This window comes from Balaenoptera physalus (assembly GCF_965194825.1).
Source record: "Balaenoptera physalus genome assembly, chromosome: 2".
In the NCBI taxonomy this organism is placed as follows: domain Eukaryota; kingdom Metazoa; phylum Chordata; class Mammalia; order Artiodactyla; family Balaenopteridae; genus Balaenoptera; species Balaenoptera physalus.
Genome location: NC_138883.1, coordinates 61941687 through 61961700, shown reverse-complemented (window position 1 = coordinate 61961700; position 20014 = coordinate 61941687). Strand labels below are relative to the sequence as shown.

At 38.3% G+C, this 20014-nt stretch overlaps 1 protein-coding gene and 1 long non-coding RNA gene across 7 annotated transcripts in view; both read right to left on the bottom strand.

The window, feature by feature from the left end:
• Positions 1–20014, bottom strand: part of SLC25A21 (solute carrier family 25 member 21) — a 516682-nt gene that overhangs the window by 226620 nt on the left and 270048 nt on the right. The window lies entirely within an intron of this gene.
• The window catches only part of LOC309656152, a 40438-nt gene continuing 22318 nt past the window's right edge, over positions 1895–20014 (bottom strand). The window contains exons 1-2 of the long non-coding RNA XR_014261182.1: positions 9193–20014; positions 1895–9154 (exon numbers count right to left, since the gene is read on the bottom strand). The exon at positions 9193–20014 is cut by the window's right edge and continues 22318 nt beyond it. This is a non-coding gene — a long non-coding RNA (uncharacterized lncRNA). The remainder of the gene's footprint in view (positions 9155–9192) is intronic.

The window sequence follows — 20014 nt, the reverse complement described above, 5'->3', positions numbered from 1 at the left end:
CTGACCATGACTCATAATTTGACCATGGACAAGTCAATAGGTACAGAGAAATAGGCAGACTGCTGACATATCATTTGGGAGAACTTGAAGTGAATCAGCAACTCAAAGGGCCTCCTAGTTTTATCTTCAGCAAAAATGTTACTTTCAAGGATAAGAAAATTTTGAAATACAGGATGGTGTTTCTTTCTCTTAAATTTCATAGGTTACAAGAGACTGCATAAGACTGACTTTTCTCTGGAACTTATGAGGAGGAAGAGCCACTATAAAAACTGAACATGCACAGTGAAAAATGAAGGGTTAGGAAGTACCCAATCTTCCTTTTCAAATCAAATGTTCTCTCATGTTATTAAGGGTCCCCAAATAATGATGATATGGGTTATAATAAAGAAGAAAAAATGACAACAGGAAACCCACTTAGATATGGTTAGAATGGACTCCTTTCCAAAACAGTTCTTAAGCTCTAGTTCAAGATTATTTGCTCTAAGAAACACTCTATGTTTTAAAAATTGGTGATATTGGCATTGGAATTTTAATTCAAAAGAAGATTATATCAGTTAGCTTGACTTGTGAAAGATTTCAAGATTTATACAGTCATTACCAAAGTAAAATTTATGTTGGATCATGTACTACATAGTAGATGCTTCAGCAAAAGCAATATGGGGTAAAAGAGGCCATCCATTCCAGCAGTATAGACCACAGGAAGTTTTTTTAAACCTAATAGCAGGGGCCATTTGGGTTAGAGCAAGGTTGCACTGTAAATCTGCCATTCTTACAGGGCCAACTTTCTCAATGCATATTGAACCAATATTCCTGCTATGAAACTGTGTAAGCTAGATTCTGTGCCACTGTAGTAAAATGCTCCTCAATAAACTTGTTTTCACAAGAAGTTTGCCCACTCATGCGTCCCAAAGCTGTTGTAATCTTCATTGTTGAGGCTGATCTAACAGCAGGAACATTATTCTATTTCTTGACATGTTTAAAATTCTCTAATGAATAAAGCTAACAGCTTATGGCTGCTTCAACTGTCACTTGATTACCCCAGAGGGATTTTCTTTTCTTTTTCTTTTTCTTCCTTTTTTTTGGTCTTTAAAACGGCCTCCTAGTTTGTTTTTAACTACCTTGTGCGCAGAGGTCTGAAGGGGAAAGCAGATCAAAGATCAGCTTGCAACATAAAAAGCAGCTGTAGTTAATTAAGGGCAAATGAAGGACATCTGACCAGATTCTTTATGAGCCGCCTTGTCACACATTCAACAGTCTATAATCTCTGTGACCTTGTCCCTTGGTCCTGAACTGTCGCCAAACCTGAGAAATGGATATGTCTCAAATTATATACAAATGGAAAAAAGGGAGGAATGTTCAGGGTGTGGCTTAAGAAAGAGGAAGTGTTGTGGAAGAAGAATGCAAATGACAGTGAAGTTAACTGGAATATGTAGAAGTCACCTGGAGTTTCCATTGGAAAGCAGTGAGTCTTTCGCCACATTAAAAATACAACGGTTTGTTATAAAGAGGTAGTGGTAGATAATCAGATTATAAAAGGTAACATTTGAGAGGTGATAGTTATCTGCTGATTTGAAAGAAAATGAACTAAGAACACTCTTGTGTAGTATTTATATATATATATATTTTTTTAAAGGAGAGATGTGAGGTTTATACTCCAAATGGGCAATGAATATTCTCCTTTTATTATTTATTTATTTATTTTTAATTAATTAATTATTTATTTATTTTTATTTATTTATTTATTTATGGCTGTGTTGGGTCTTCGTTTCCGTGCAAGGGCTTTCTCTAGTTGCGGCAAGTGGGGATCACTCTTCATCGCGGCGGGCCGCTCACTATCGCGGCCTCTCTTGTTGCGGAGCGCAGGCTCAGTAATTGTGGCTCACGGGCCTAGTCGCTCCGCGGCATGTGGGATCTTCCCAGACCAGGGCTCGAACCCGTGTCCCCTGCATTGGCAGGCTGATTCTCAACCACCGCGCCACAAGGGAAGCCCCAGTATTTATATTTTTTTTAAAAATTTACAATTGTTCTGATTTTTTTAATGTTATTAAATCTAAATCTCTCAAGTGAAACAATAACTTCTTATAATTTTAAAAGCAATGCATACTCATTCTAAATACTTGAAAAATCCCAGAGACATGGAAGAAAGAAAATGAAATTCTCCCAAAACACAGCCTCTGGGAGAATCTCGTTAAGGTTTATATTTAAATCAAGAGAAAAATTTGAGTACTACTAACAAAAAACCCCAGTGAAGTTGCACAGTACCTGTTTGTAGATGGCCAAGATGGCTACAAAGCATGGATGATGGAGCAAAAAGTCCGGTTTTTGGCAAGTCATTAACCTCTATCAACACCAGAAAAATGGCTGTCAGGGTCTGCACTGATCTCTTAAAAGTACATCTCCAGCATGGATAAAAGAAAAGCCACTGTATAATCCCCAAAGTGATTGGATAGCTCTTAGATCTGCTTGTTAGCTTACTTGTTATAGGCCCAGAATGGCAAGCTCCATACCCTGACTTCCGCTTTCTCTTGACTTAAGATTAAAGATCATAGGGAAAAAGTCTACTTCACAGGACTTTCAAAAGAAATAGGAGATCGTATCTCTGGGAATGCTTTGGAAACTGCAAAGTATTAATTAATTAATTAATTAACTATTATTAGCAGTAATTGAGGTGCTGTGGAAGACACTAAAAATGAATAAGAACTTACCTTCAAGAAGTTTTTATCATGTACTTACAGGTACAATTTATAAACAAATAAAATATTAATTAAAATTTGAAAATAGGTTCAAATTACAATGCAAGCAGTGTGCCAGATAACCATCAAATGAAATGTAAAAATTTGACAAGGGATGATAAAGTATAGGTTTTTATTTGTTCCTAAACACACATATCAGAACTAACCAACAAAAATGAGTGTTACCCTTTTCGAAGTCATCACCTTCGCCATCCACAAGCATACTAAAAAGGTATTGCTGGGGCTTCCCTGGTGGCGCAGTGGCTAAGAATCCGCCTGCCAATGCAGGGGACACGGGTTCGAGCCCTGGTCTGGGAAGATCCCACGTGCCGCGGAGCAACTAAGCCCGTGTGCCACAACTGCTGAGCCTGCGCCCTAGAGCCTGTGCTCTGCAACAAGAGAAGCCACTGCAATGAGAAGCCTGTGCACCGCAACGATGAGTAGCCCCTGCTCGCTGCAACTAGAGAAAGCCCTCGCGCAGCAATGAAGACCCAATGCAGCCAAAAATAAATAAATAAATTTATAAAGAAAAAAAAAGGTATTGCCATTTTCGAAACATTTTTGAGATTTATGGGATTCCTTGAGCCTATGGTATATAGTTTTTAAAAACCTAAAGTGATAATTTTTAAGATAGATTCAGTTTCTGGAAAGAACCAAGCATCAGATGGAACCAAGAGTGGTGAATGCAGAGGCTAATCAGACTGGATCATACTACCTTAGATAGGAAAACCATGTGGCCACAGAATAATGAAATTAATCATTGTACATAAGACATATTATTTCTGAAGAGTATTCTCCAACAGTGGGTATCCCAAAAATATTTTGATTAAGGCAGTGCCTTAAAATAAGCTATTGGTTACAAGGGCAGTATTAAATGGAGTGAATAAATTCTGATTTCTTCTTCATTTAAAAAAGAACTGGTTACTTTATATTCATACTCTGTAATTACACAGGATTTTAGAGGAGGGAGATATGGGAAAGTTTTACAGTCTAATTTGGGTTTGATGTTACTGAAGGATAGACAAGATAGGGTTGGGAGAGCAGACAAAGAGTGGATTTCAGGGAGGTGGAATGGTGTGTAAAAATCAATGGTGGACTTTGTGTCCACCTAGAGGGGTGGGATAGGGAGGGTGGGAGGGAGATGCAAGAGGGAGGAGAAATGAGAATATATGTATATGTATAGCTGATTCACTATGTTATACAGCAGAAACTAACACACCATTGTAAAGCAATTATATTCCAATAAAGGTGTTAAAAAAAAATCAATGGTGGAGCACAGAGGATTTTTGTGGCAGTGAAACTATTCCTTACGATACTTCAATGATGGATACATGTCCTTATACATTTGTCAAAACCCATAGATGTACACCACCTAATATAAATATGGACTTTGGATGATGATAATGTATCAATATAGGTTCACCAATCATAACAAATACACCACCCTGGTGGGGGATGTTGATAAGTGGGAGGTGTTGTGTGTGTGCAGGGGCAGAAGGCCTATGCGAATCCTATGTATTTTCTCCTCATTTATACTCTAAAAAATAAAGTCTACTTAAGAAAATGATGGTGGGAAAGCACAAGGCATTAATGGGGAATGTGAGGAAAGAAGAATTAGAAAGCATTCCAGGAAAAGGATAAAAGACTATAAATGAGAAAAGAAGGCAAAGTTCCAGGAAACAAAAGGATTTCAGTATGCATAGTACTGTCCAACAGAACTTTCTGCAATGTTGGAAATATTTTATAATCTGGGCTGTCGAATATGGTAGCCACTAGCCTCATGTAGCTACTGAGCACATGAAATGTGGCTAGTATGACTGAAGAAATGATATTTTGTTTTTATTTGTTTTTAGTTAATTTAAATCTAAATAGCCATATGTGGGTAACAGATACCATATTGAATAGTGTAGGATAGAGCATGGAGTGGTGGTCCTGTGACACAGGGATGGAGAATTATATGGAAGATATAGAGTTATATAGGAGATATACAGGAATTATATAGGAGATTGCTAGATACCAGAGTATCTTCCAGCTATGTTAAGGAGGATTAAATTTATCCTAAGGAACATGAGAAGCCAATGCAAAGATTTAAGATGGGTGGCAACTAACATGATCAATTTATTTGCTTTTTGACCTCAAGCTACACTGAAAAGAATGGATTAGGGTTGGGATGATGGTTTACCTAGGAGGCAGGGGCACCAGGGAAAAGGCTATTGGATAATCTAAGCGAGAGATGTCATGACCCAAAAGGGTAGAAATAGAGGGACTTGAGGGATGTTTGGGAGGTGGAAGAAAGGATGGATTGGATGTTAGGAATGAGGGAGGTAGAGGAATAGATATACGAGGCTTAAGAATGGTAGATGGTGGTGCCATGGTTTGCAGACAAGTCCAGTTAGAGACACGTTGAGTGTAAGGGGCCTGCTAGGCATCCAAATGGGATGATACACATTTGGGAGGCATGCACATGCAGATGGAAGCCATGGGAGGGAATATGACCATCCAAAGTGAGTCTGAAAGTGAGAAGAAGAGGGCCTAGGACCAAACCCCAAGAATACCAATACCCTGACATGATTCTTTTGTTTTTAAGTCAGTTGCATATTCATTCCTACATATTGTAGTGAACCATATTAATCTGCACTCGTGAATCTTTTAAATAAAAACCCCAAGCTCACAGTCTCACCACCCCACAGCTCTCTCTCAACAGATGAGTAGTTGAGATTCTCTCTCCCCACAACCCCCATGTTAGGACACCTTGACATGTGAAAAGTATTATTCTAAATTCATTTTTTTTTCATTCAGGACACAATTTCAGATAAAAAAGTAAACGTTAATACAAAAAGAAAAAAAAATTACTGGTAACAGAGACTATATTCTTAATAGTTAAGTGTGTTTTAAAAGAAGTTAATAACACAGTCATCAAAAATAAAATCCACAAAAAACTAGTGAAATATGAATAAAATCTGGAATTTAGTTAATAGTGATGCACCAGTGTTGATTTCTTAGTTGTACTCTGGTAAAGTAAGATGTTAACTTTATGGGCAATAGGTGAGGGGTATATGGGAACTCTCTGTACTATCTTTGAAAGTTTTCTGTAAACCTAAAATTATTCCAAACTTAAAATTTTATTTAAAAAACAAAAATAAGGAACTTCCCTCGTGGCACAGTTGTTAAGACTCCACGCTTCCAATGCAGGGGGCCGGGGTTCAACCCCTGGTCAGGGAACTAGATCCCACATGCATGCCACAACTAAGAGTTCGCATGCCACAACTAAGGTGCCCGCATGCCACAACTAAGAAGCCGGTGAGCCACAACTAAGAAGCCGGCGAGGCGCAACTAAGGAGCCCACCTGCTCAACTAAGACCGGGCACAACCAAGTAAATAAATAAATAATTAATTAATTATAAAAAATAAATTAAAAAAATTAAAATAAAACAAAAAAATATCCACAAGTGTTTCTCTCCCCTGTAAATTTATTATCAAACAAATGTCCAGTGCCCTTCCTACATCTGGCAAGCCATCAAATAAACCACCAACAACTAACTGCAAAACGAGGGAATATACTGATTTTTAAAAGTGGAAGCATACCAAGTTGCAACTGGGGGTGTACGCAGGAGGAGACATGCACATGCAAAGGGACGGGTGGGACCCCACCATAGCAGCCTCATTCCCGGTGTGTTCACAGCGGGCAGGGCTCTGCCTGTATGAACTCTGAGAGTGCACAAGCGCTGACAGGGTTGCCCACATGCTGAGGTGGGGCTGAAATCTGAGCCGATGAGCCATCTTCCAGCAGCTGTGCTAGCCCCAGATTTACGTGCCTCCTGTGGCTTTGTAAGCTCAGTGCCTGCCTGTGGGACATCTGAGCGGATTACTGGTACTCCTGTGGCTGGGATGGGTCTGGCGTTAGTGGCTTTGGGCTTTGCCACACTCAGAGGCGGGGCCGGGGTCCAGGCTGATTCCGCAGTTCCAACAGCAGGTCCAGGTGCCAGCTATGGCTGTCCCAGTGCCTGACTTCAGCAGATCTGTACCAATGAATCTGAGCGGGTGGCGCTGCGAGCACAGCACCTGAGGGACACCCAGGCTGATTGCTTGCATTCCCACGGTTGAAGAGGGGCTGGGGGCAGTGCCAACAACAGTGAGCCCACACAACGGGTGGCAGGCGACACCACAGAGTGCAACTCTGGATGGACAGCGCCTGTGGAGGAACACTCAGTGGCTCCTCTCCCAGCGGGAGCACTGCAGTCCTGCCTCCCTTACACCGCAACTCAAGAGATAGATCTGGGGGCTTCTACTCCAACAACCGGGGAGCAGACCCTGCCCCCAACAGGGCTGTGACAGCCACAGAGCAAAGAGGAGGCCCTGCTCAACCTCTAGTGCAGGCTCTGGTCACCACAACGCCAGTAACAACCCCTATCAAGGGGATGATGGCCAGCACACACTGAGGAAAGACATGGCAGGCATCCATACTAAAGACAGCCCTCACACCAAAAATATTAGACTCACACATGCTACACAGGGATGTTCCCACATAAAAACAGCGCTTCACGACCACAGTAGATAACTGTTTCTCCTAAACTCATAGAGTCAGAGAAATCTATGTAAAATGAAGAAGCAGAGGAACCACTCCAAACTAAAAGATCAAGAGAATTCCCTTGAAAGAATAAGCAATGAAACAGACCTCTCCAGTCTACCAGATCCTGAGTTCAAAAAGGAGGTAATGAAAATACTGATGGAATTAAGAAAGGCTATTGAGGGCTTCCCTGAGGGCACAGTGGTTAAGAATCCACCTGCCAATGCAGGGGACACAGGTTCGAGCACTGGTCTGGGAAGATCCCACATGCCACGGAACAACTAAGCCCATGCGCCACAACTACTGAGCCTGCGCTTTATAGCCCACGAGCCACAACTACTGAGCGCAGGTGCCATAACTACTGAAGCCCGTGCACCTAGAGCCCAAGCTCCGCAACAAGAGAGGCCACCACAATGAGAAGGCCGCGCACCACAACAAAGAACAGCCCTGCTCATCGCAACTAGAGAAAGCCTGCACACAGCAATGACAACCCAACGTAGCCAAAAATAAATAAATAAATAAATTTATGGAAAAAAAAGAAAGGCTATTGATAGAAATGCAGATTACTGTAAAAAGGAACTAGAAACTACAAAGAGGAGCCAATTAAAATTAGAAAACTCATTTGCCAAGATGAAAGCTGAGCTAAAGGCAATAGTTAGCAAACTGAATAATGCAGAAGAACGAATAAGTGATCTGGAAGATAGAATAATGGAAATCACCCAATCAGAACAGCAGACAGGAAGACAAATGAAAAAAATGAAAACAATATATGAGACCAATGGGATAATATAAAGCACGCCAATCTACACATAATAGGGATCCCAGAAGGAGAAGAAAGAGAAAAGGGTATCAAAAATGTATTTAAAGAAATTATGGCTGAATACTTCCCAAACCTAAAGAAAGAAACAGATATCCAGGTACAGGAAGCACAGAGGGTCCCAAACAAGATGAACCCAAACAGACCTATACCAAGACATATTATAATTAAAATGGCAAAAGTTAAAGAGAGGATTCTAAAGGCAGCAAGAGAAAAACAAAGAGTTAGTTACCAGGGAACCCCCATAAGGTTATCAGCTAATTGCTCTACAGAAACGTTGCAGGCCAGATGTGAGTGGCAAGATATATTCAAAGCCCTAAAAGGTAAAAACCTGCAACCTAGGATACTCTACCCAGCAAGATTATCATTTAGAATAGAAAGAGACATAAAGAACTTCTCAGACAAGGAAAAACCAAAAGAATACAACAATACTAAACCTATCCTAAAAGAAATATTGAAAGGTCTTCTCTAAATAGAAAAGAAGCAAGAATATATAGGAAAGAGAAAAACCACAACTGGAAAGTAAATCACTTAAATAAGCCAGTACACAGATAATAGTAATATAAAAATTTCTTGTGAAAGTGATAACTGCAATGAACAGCAAAAGGATAAACATGAAGATGTAAAAGAGGACATCAAAATCATAAAATGCGGGGGAGGAGAGTAAGAAAATGTAGATTTTTTTTTTTAGAATGTGTTTATGCCTATGTGACTACCAGTCTAAAGCAAGTAGATACAGTAATGGGTTAACATACTTGAAAAATAGGGTAACCACAAATCAAAAACATACAATAGATTCACAAAAACCAAAAAGAAGGGAACACAAGCACAAGACAAAAGAAAACCATCAAACCACAAAAGAAAAAACAATAAGAAAAAGTAAGGAACAAGGAAGAAATACAAAATCAACTGGAAAACAAGGTTTAAAATGGCAATAAATATCTATCAATAATTACCTTAAATGTTAATGGATTAAATGCTCTAATCAAAAGACAGAGTGGTAGTTAGATAATAAAACAAGAGCCTACAATATGCTACCTAGTTAGATAATGAAACAAGAGCCTACAATATGCTACCTACAAGAGACCCACTTCAGGGTGAAGGACACAGATTAAAAGTGAGGGGATGGAAAGAGATATTTCATGCAAATGGAAATGACAAAAAAGCGAGGGTAGCAATATTCATATCAGACAAAATATACTTTAAAACAAAACCCATAAAGAAAGATAAGAAGGCCACTATAAAAATGATAAAAGGATCAATACGAGATGAAGATATTATACCCGTTAACATATATGCACCCAATATAGGAGCACCTAAATACATAAAACAAATACTAACAGACATAAAGGGAGAAATTGACAGGAATACAATATTAGTAGGAGACTTTAACATCCCACTGACACCAATGAACAGATCTTCCAGACAGAAAATCAATAAGGCAACAGAGATCCTAAATGACACAATAGAACAATTAGACTTAATTGATATTTTCAGGACAGTACATCCAAAAAAACCAGAGTACACATTCTTTTCAAGTGGTTGCACAGCACTGTGAATATACTTAATGCCACTGAATTGTACACTTAAAAATAGTTAAAATGATAAATTTTATGCTATGTATATTTTACCACAATTTAAAAATAGCCCCCAAAATGTTTGATAGCTATAATGAGTATGTTAAAGCAGAAAGAAAATGGACATGGCTAAAAATAAGTAAATAAAATTAAAAAAAAGTAAAAGTGGAAGCATAATACAAACTCTCCTAGATAAATACAAACAACAATGATACCATTCCAGACAACTATACTTTACTTTGCTTTATCAACAGTTTTTATTATGCAAATAAGAGCCTTAACAGAGGGTGCCACTTCTCCTACATAAAACTTGTAATCATGCAGGGTAGGGGACTTCCCTGGTGGTCCAGTGGTTGGGACTTTGCTTTCCAATGCTGGGGGTGCTGGTTCGATCCCTGGTCGGGGAGCTAGGATCCCACATGCCTCGAGGCCAAAAAACCAAAACATAAAACAGAAGCAATATTGTAACAAATTCAATAAAGACTTTAAAAATGGTTCACATCAAAAAAAAAAAATCTTAAAAAAAAAATCATGCAGGGTAAAGGTATGTAAGTACTACTTTCAATTATATAGGTGGATCAGACTGTGAAATGCTCTTATTTGGGGAAGCACAGCTAATGCCTTAACTGAGACGTTATTTATTGCACCTCAAATATTCATAAAAACTATCAAGCAATGCAAATATAAATCTAGGGACTATAAATGGGTCATTCTTATTTCAAGAACCTAACTGACACATAAATAGATCATGACAGACCCTATGTTGGGCTATTTCATTTAACAACCTCTTATTAAGCATTTACTAAGTATCAAATTATAGAGGATTTGAGCATTATGTTGAGCAGTTTGGACTTCATAGGTATGAGAAAAGAAGGCATCAGAGTGTTGGGAGATGAGACATAGTGTGGTAGTGACAGGATCTCATCTATGTTTTCAAAGAGAGAACGCTGGGAGCAGAATTAGTGCAGAGAGGCTGGCCTCATGAGCCTCCTAAATGGAGGCTTTTACATTAACTTGGATGAAAAAAGATTAGTGCCTGAAACTGGGAAGCGGTAGTGGGGATGGAGAGAAAGGGATTAATCGGAAAGATATTTAGAAGTCAATTTGGAAATTGAGAAATAATTCCGAGGTTATTATCTGGGAGGATTGGGTAGACATTTTTGATCTCAGGAGGTGTCTCTAAAGATATTAATTATTTCTCAGCCTCTATTTGTGATACTCCCCTAGAAATACCATGGAAGTGCTAAGCACTCATTAGTGGCTTATTTTGGAATTTTAGCTATTTCTTCATTGAACAGCTCTGTCAAGAAGTTAATGATCTGTAAAACTCTTAACTGAACCGGGAAGAGGTCTTTAAATTAATTCTTTAAATCAAAGATCCTTTTATTGGATTTTCTATATTCTGATTTGCTTCTCTAAATGAATTGTACCTATCTTTCAGTGTGTGTTTTCTATTCCCTGAACTGTGAGGAAAATTTCATTAGTCTTTAATATTATCAAATGGAAACTCAACCTGTTAGTTTTCTAAGTATCAACATACCATAGACATTTAAAGCTCTAGTAAAACTAAATCAGCAGCTGTCATGAAGACTCTATTCCTAAGATGATATTTCTTCTATACTACTATTCCTGCTACTACTAATAATAATACTACTCTTACCATAACTACTACTATCATCACCATCACTACTAAAACTGGCTTACTTTAAGTGCTTTTATGTACCAGAAACTGTTCCATGTCTTTTCCGTGTATTAATTCATTAGTAAGTCAGCTTAATTAGTAAGCTGACTTACCAATATTCACAACAGCACTCTGAGGAGAGTACTGCTATTTCCCCTATTTGATTAATAAGAAGACTGAGGCACAGGGTAGAGAAATACCTTGCCCAAGGTCACATAGTTATTAAGGGGCAACCCTGTTGGAGACTATTACTTAGGTGGTCACCAATAAACCACACCTCCGGGGATTCCTGCCCTGGTGGAATGCCCTCTAGCACTGAGGCCAAGCTTGGTCACATGACTTGCTTTCAACAATGAGGCATTAGCATGCGTTAGCAAGCAAGGTCTTATAAGTTGCTTGCACATTGGTGTTTGCTCAGCTGGTACACTTTTTTGGGGGACCCAGCTGCCATGTGCTGAAAAACCCAGCCACTTGGAGGACGCTAGAGGCCCTCCAGTCCCAGCCAACAGCCTGAACCAACTGCCAGCCCTGTGAGGGAGTCACCCCAGCTGCCACAGTCCCAGCCACCATCTGACTGTAACTACATGAAAGACTCCAGTCAAGACCAGCAGAACTGCCCATGTGAATCCAACCAACCCACGGAATCGTGAGAGATAATAAAAATGGTTGTTGTTTTAAGCTACTAAATTTTAGGGTGACTTATTATACAGAAATAGAAAAACAAAACAAAACCCAATCAAGTTTGGCTCCAAATCTGTGCTCTTAACCACTTTGCTGTCCTGAGCTGAAGTTACCTTCCTAAATAATCATTTAAAGTATATAAATATATATAAATAATCACTTAAAATATATAAATATATATTTAAATATATAAAAAATACATATATATTATATGTAAATAACTTAATGAGTATTTATTTACTGTATACTTATAATAATTACTTATTTTAAATTTATATTTATACAATTTGTCTTTTCTGTGTGGTATACTATATTACTTATTATAAATTTCTACTGTAAATCCAAAATGTAACCTGGGAATTAAAACTAACAAACTTCCTATCCATTGCCAAGCACGTTCAGTTTAACCACAAGAACCAATCTGCAGAAAGGATTACATCTCTTTCACTAACTCTGCTAAGAATTCATAACAATAGTATTCATTCACTTACTCAATCATTCAACAAATAGTTAACATTTATTGCACAAATATTATGTGCTGGTAACCACGCTAAGCAGTCTACATACATTTGCTCCTCACAACCACGAGGCTGTCCAAGAACTGGGGATGTACCAGGAACTACGCCTGAGGTCACAGCTGGTAAGCAGCAGAGCCTGGGTCAAGGCTCAAGTCCATCTAACTTTAGAGTCCAAGCTTTTCCCTCACATGCTGCTGCACTTGATGCTGCCATACAGGCACTGTAAATTATGACAGCTAAGAATCTGACTGAAAGCATCACTGAATACTAGTCTCATTAAAAAGCATTCAGGACTTCTCTGGCAGTCCAATGGTTAAGACTCTGTGCTTCCACTGCAGGGGGCTCACAGGTTCCATCCCTGGTTGGGGAAGATCCTGCGTGCCACACAGCATGGCCAAGGGAAAAAAAAAAAAAAGCATTCAAAGTGCCTATTCCTAGTTTTCACTTAAACTGATATAGTCTACAATTTAAGATGTCTATAGATTATCTTCAAATTAATATACAAACACAAATTAGTGTTTGATGCATAAAACTCTTTCTCATGGATAACAGTTTACCCACAGGTTAATTTGCAAAGATTTTAAGACTTTGCCTAGCTAAAGTCAGTGCTTAGATTATTAGCGCAATCTTCTACTCCTTAGGTAACTGACCAACCTGGACTACCCCAGTCTAGTTAGATGCAATCTTAACTGTCATGTAATGTATCACAGCGAATTCTAATGTTCTAGTCACCAATCTACTTCCTAATTTTCTCCCACTCATACTGGACTGAGAAGACTTTGAGAACAAGAAATATATATTTTTTAATCTATGTTGTTGCAGCATCTTTGGCAAAAGAATAAATCCTAGGGTAGAAGGAGGCCTCCCTCCAACTTTTCTCCTTCCTCTCCCAGCAGCCACCCACTTGGGCTGCCCTTGCACTAGCCAGTGGCTGAGAAAATCTGTTCATCCTACTGAGAAATAACAGTAATAACATAACTTTAAGTTATAATGAACAAAGTTTTCATTATTTTAAGTCATTTTTTTTCCTTCCACTTCGAAAGACTTTTAACTTACACGGTATGGGTTTAAGAATCAGAAAATGATATGAAAAGAAAGGAAAATTCCTAACACAAGGGCTACTGTATGATCCTCTGTATTATTTAGATAATTAAAATCCAAAACATATCCTGGGAAGGAAGACACTTTAAGGTAGAGGTAGAAATAGTGATGTCTGAACTGAATTTTGAAGGACAAGAATGAGTTAGTTGTATGAGTAGATGTTTACAATCCCTTCCACCATTAACGGTAGAAGAACAAGGGTTAAGAAGTCTAAGTGAAGAGATTTCTTAGTCTATGGTAAATCATATATTGTCAAAAGAACCTTTTATGGATCATTTCATTGTCATCAGAGTAAACTAATCACAGCAAATGTTAAACATTAATTTTCTTAAATACCAAGTTAAATATTTAAACATAAATGGAAAGTGCCACATGAGCATGTCTTTGATAAACATGGAAATTTGGAATCAGATAAATCAGAATATTCTGAATTATCACAATAAAGCAAGGCTTGAGGAGTCTTCTAAGAAGGATCAAAAGACTCCAAGAAATATTAGGCTTTTACAACGTGATTATGCAGAATGTTACTAAGTTGTGTAATAACAAGTCATAATAATATGGTACAATTGCAATTATATAAGGATTCCCCTTAACAAGCAACTTTTCCAAGGCAGATCTTCTACCTATAAGCTAAATGCATTAATATCGGTGGAAGGTGAACAAGAACAAATGAACATAAACATAAAAATCAGGAAGAGTTTAAGGAAATCTTCCAACTTACAATAAATATGCATTTAATTTGTTTCCAGGTTCCCTTGTACCTGAGTGGTTTTAATCACCACAATGAAAATTAATAAATGATTTGTCAGTGCTTTAGGAGACAGTATAGTCTCCATCTGGTATACCCAAGGCTTGTGAAAACATTTTCCAGCACTACCCAGTGACAGAAAACATTGGTAAGGTAAGCTCTTACAGCTGAAATTTAGCAGTTGATTGCCAATGGAAGCTACAGGAAAGGATGATTAATATAAACAGGTTTTTGCCCGTGCTTCACAGCAACATTACATAAAGCAGTGCTATTTCAGGAGACTTTTATATTTTAATTTCCAAGAGTCCATAGGGTAATGGATTTTTTTTTCTTCATCTTGTTTGATCTTTGATATTTAAGACCAACTTCTGTGTTTTGTTTATTTTTTCTTTGCATTGGAAAAAGAACATAAAGTGAGTGACAACACATAATCAGGGCTAATTGGTATTTTTCAGAGAAAAAAAGAAGACACCTTTTATGATGAGCCAAATGCAAACATTTTACAAATAGGGTATCTTGCACCAAATAATCATGGCAGTAAAAAAAAGTGGTTATGTTGCATGCATGGAAGTATTTGTTAGTTTCAGATTTAATCACAGCAAGTGGTTTTAATTTATATTTCCCTAAAATTTGGCTATTACACAAAGCAAGAACTTTAAAGGACTAAATGATTGTCTTTTCCCTGAAGGAAAGAAACTGAAAGTTGATTTCAAACTGCAAGGAGTAATAGAGACAAAGCATTTTAAATAAAAATAAATAAAGGGGGGTAAGTAAACCATCCGATGGCCAGCTTGAAACTTACTATTTTTTCACTTGATAAAAAGATCAGGATGATGCAAGCTAACTATTCCTCCTTAAAATATTATCAAATATGTAGGGGTCTTCTTGTTGCACTTTTGGTAAGATCTGTGTTGTCGAAACAGGTGATGACAGCAGTACTATTTTGTGTTATTTTAGCCGTCACTAGCCTTCCTAGTATTTTTCACCACTCCCACTCGCTGGCAGTATATCATGGCACAGTTTCAACAGAATTCTACTCTGAGCTGTAAGCTAACTGGGAAATGTCAACATGTAAAGCCATGTCTAGAATTAACCTGTCTTTAACAGGGGCAAACTCCCACATACTTTCTTCTCTCTCAAAACTTAATTACAGCAGAAGTACAGCAAAAAGGAGTGGAGAGAGTTGGATGAGGAGAGGCTAGAGACAACTCTACAACCAAAAGGTAAAATAATCATGCAAAATCCACCATGAACATTTAACTATGGAACTGGAAAACAATACTGTTTGTCTTGTCAGGGAACAAACTCTTCTAATTAAGAACCACATGGCCATCTGAGTGAGAGTCGCGATCCCTCCAAAGTGAAAGGATCATGCCCTTCAGCTTATTGTGATGCATGCCACGTCCCTTCCTCTGTGGAACATCTGACTCTAATTGAACAGCTATTGAGGTTCCTGCTGTGACATCCTAGAGGCATCATCACACTTTGAGGCATCAGCCTTGGCCGTGATCTGCCCCATGTCCCCTTTAATGACAAGAGGTCAACATTCTATCCCCAGCCAAGTTACGCACTATCTGATGGCTTCTCTTAGCACTGCCCCATGCCTGTTGACCTTGAAAAATGACCAGCAGCCACAGGACAAATCGGCCTAGCCCCTGAAGGTCATGGCCCCCATGTAATCTAATCAGCATCTCTAAATAATTTGTCAGAGTCAAGTTGAGAGGCATACACTGGAGGGACATTGCTGCCCACATACCTGAAACCTTTCTCAGATAAGTGGATCCATAAGGATTTATGTGGAAAGAACATGGAAACAAAAAAGAAATGTTCAAAACTTTTGGTAAGATTTGAGAAAAAAAAGAAGTAAAAGGTGATTTTCAGATTTTAAAAAATTTGATTAAAGCATTTCCTGGATTCTCAACAATATGAGAAAATTTCACTGAGAAAAGAACAGAGATCTAAAGATCTGGACTGTCTTCAATACAAGTGGCCTCTGACCATGCTAATAGCATCCTGGGGATCATAAAATGACATGAAAAAGAGCTCAGATGTTGTCTGTTGAGGAGCTCACTTCTCATTTGGGCTATTTATCCTGTGTTCCCTCAAAAATTAATTTGTTTTATACCCCACTGTCAAGGAGAATAAATATAAATATTTCTCATTCTCTCTTGTGCATATATAGTCCAGAGCTACTCATACTGTTCCAGCACAAAACAAAACAAAACACAATGTATTTCCAACCTAGTTTTGATTGAGGTTTCATTTAAATCCACTTTTTAACAACTGTGGGTAATGTGAATATGCTGGTGGGGTCTACTGAAACATCAAAAAAGATGCTATCTAACTGTAGGCCACATGGTGTAAATTGTTGATTTTGTTTCAATAGTACAGATTTAAAGTTAAATTAATTTAGAAAAAATGGACACGGACCCTGACAGAATTATAGGAATTATTAAAGTAATTAGCTTATAACTACTGCCTTCGAACTGTTGACTTTCAGATCTGTATTATATAGATTGGATCTCTCTAAGGCCCAGACCGGCTTTTGAACTGTCTCCTGGGCAGCTCCACCTAGATGTCTTAGGAGCCCCCGAAACTCCATGTGACCAGAACACATCTCTCAGCTCTCTTCCCAGCCCACCATCAACCTGCTCCTCCTTTGGCTTTTTCCACACACTCTATATGCAATAATTCAAATCAGAAACTGGACTTCATCCTAGATGCCTTTACCCCTCACTTCCAAGCAGTCTCTAAATGCTGGTATTTCTAACGCCTTGACTTCTCTCAAATCTCTTCCCCTCTCTCCATTTCTACTATCCTTATCAAATGTCAGGCCTTCATTATTTCTTGACTGGACTTTTTTGTTTTTGTTTTTTTGGCTGCATTGGGTCTTCGTTGCTGCACGTGGGCTTTCTCTAGTTGCGGCAAGTGGGGGCTACTCTTTGTTGAGGTGCGTGGGCTTCTCATTATGGTGGCTTCTCTTGTTGCGGTGCTCAGGTTGTAGGGCATGCGGGCTTCAGCAGTTGTGGTGCACGGGCTCAGTAGTCATGGCTCATGGGCTCTAGAGTGCTGGCTCAGTAGTTGTGGTGCACAGGTCTAGTTGCTCTGCGGCATGTGGGATCTTCCTGGACCAGGGCTCGAACCCGTGTCCCCTGCATTGGCAGGCGGATTCTTAACCACTGTGCCACCAAGGAAGTCCCTTGACTGGACTTCAACAATATCCTCTACTATGGCTTTTTCTGCTTCAAGTTTCTCTTCACTCTTATGCATCTCTAATATTACTACTCCATTACCTCAGTGGTTACCCACGACTCACAGGACAAAGACTCATCCAAACGCCATCTCTTCGTCCAGGACTTCACCTATAACCTTCAACTCTCTTTCCTCGGTGGGCCTCCTGTTTTCTGGCCCTAGAAAAGTAACTGCAGGTCCTGTTTGACCCTGGCCTTCTGGACACCAGGGGTTGGAATGCCCTGAGTTCCTTGTCTGCCTTCTGAATGCCACTTGGGCACCTCCAAACAGAGTGAAGTCCCTTTTCCACAGTTCCATGTTTATAACTTGTTTCTTATAATTTTACACATATCTATTCCCTTTCCCACCAAACTGTGAGCTCCTCAAAAAACAGAATCCATGTGCTGTCCATATTTCTGTCTTAGCATCTATCACAATGCATGGTGCACAGGAAGAAACTTAATAATGTTGAGTAGATAAATAAATGAACCAATCAAGCACTGAAAGATGCTTCAACTCTTAGATTCAAAGCTACATAAATAAGGCAGAAAATATAGAGGCAAACTGATGGCATCTACAGTTTGAATAGTTCCTAATCAAACATTAGTGAAATATTATTTATAAGGAAGAAAATTAAGTCCCTGAGAAACATAGTGCTAATTATATAAAAATCCAGGAGGTGCCTTGCATTTGCATTATAACATTAGTAGAAAAGAGTAAAAACACTTACAGATAAAGGTGAAATTTCAGGAAATCTGAATTTTATTTTCAGTCAAATACAACCTAAGGGCAAATTAAATGTTCTCATCTGAAAAACTAAAACTGACATCATAATCCTATTACTTTTTACCATTTCATGGTTATACAGTGTTATCTGAGTCTGAGGTGTGTAGTTTAGCATCACTTTTTTTGTATGAATATCTACAGTGATCAAGGCACTAGACCTCGGGGAAGAGACAAAGACTTCTTAAGTGACTGTGATGCAGAGGTACATTCTCTAAAAAGGAATATAAAATGGAAAGCCCCATAAGTTCCTTAGCTCAGGCCAGCTTTCTTATTGCATAAGATTTACTATAAAGATTGAGCTGAAAAGTTGCAAAAAATCTTAACATCAGTATAGCAGATGTTAGACATACTTTGAGCTCCAGATGTCCACAAATAGCCTTGCTACACTGAGTCAGACCCATGGGTCACCCATCCCAGAATCACATGTCTTTATAGAGATCAAGGGATGATTGTGGGATGCCATGATTTTCCACCAAAATGCCAAACTCAACATGATAAGCAAGTATTTCTCAAACATCCTCAGTTTCCTAAATAACTTATTGAAAAGCTATCATCCTCAAGTTGATTTAAATCCTTCCTGAAAAACAAAATTTACTACAGACTCCCGATCTGGACCTAGGGAATTGGCTGGACTTGAATCAGAACTGTTCTCAGAATTGCAGGATGAGAAAGTCCAACACAGAGGGCTTTAAAGGGATTTCACCAAGGGCAGGGAAATACTGTCCACAATAACTGCGTAAATTTAGAGCAATTTTTAGAAGTTGCCTTCAATTTAATATAAATTTCATGTTTTCTCATTGTAAATGATCAGAAACCAACACAACTGTAAATGTAGAAAAAAATGCAGAAGCTATAACTTTGTCACACATCTTTATTACCTTTAAAAATAACTAATGAAAAACATTCACACACACACACACACAAAAATCAAATGGGGGGGAAAAAAGAGAGAAGCTGTAAAAGGAAAAGCCCAAAAGATCCTTTTAAGTGTAAGGCACATAAATTTTTCTTTCTCTCTTTTTTTTAACAGCCCTCCTCTGTGGGAACAAAAAAAAAGGTTTTATGTGATCAGTCAGAACTTCTAGATAGTAACTAAAACAGAGAGAAACAGACACTAAAAAGAGTTAGGTCCAACCTTGGAGACCAAAACAGAGTTCATGTTCTTCCCATCGCTCCTAGAAATATTCACCTCAAAAAGATAAATAAGATAAATTTATTCTTATAACCTCAGACGCTAAAGTCCTCTCTAAATCTTCTGAAACCAAAATTCTTTACCAAATCCACTTTAGCATCAGATATAATACTTTATTTTAAACTGCTTCACAATGAGATTTAAACAGCTATTTCCATGCTGGGAATTAGGAAATTACTTATCAGGTTATATCTTCATTAGGTTTGTCCATCCATGTTTGAACATGATTTGTTTATGGAGTCATCTTTTTGGGTAAAAATTCCTAATCCATCTTTAAAAGCACTGAATATTTCTAAGTACAGTTTAATCTTTGTATGAATACTTGCTAAGAGGTACAGCAAATTGACGTTGGTATAATATATGACTCTAGAATTAGGACCTCA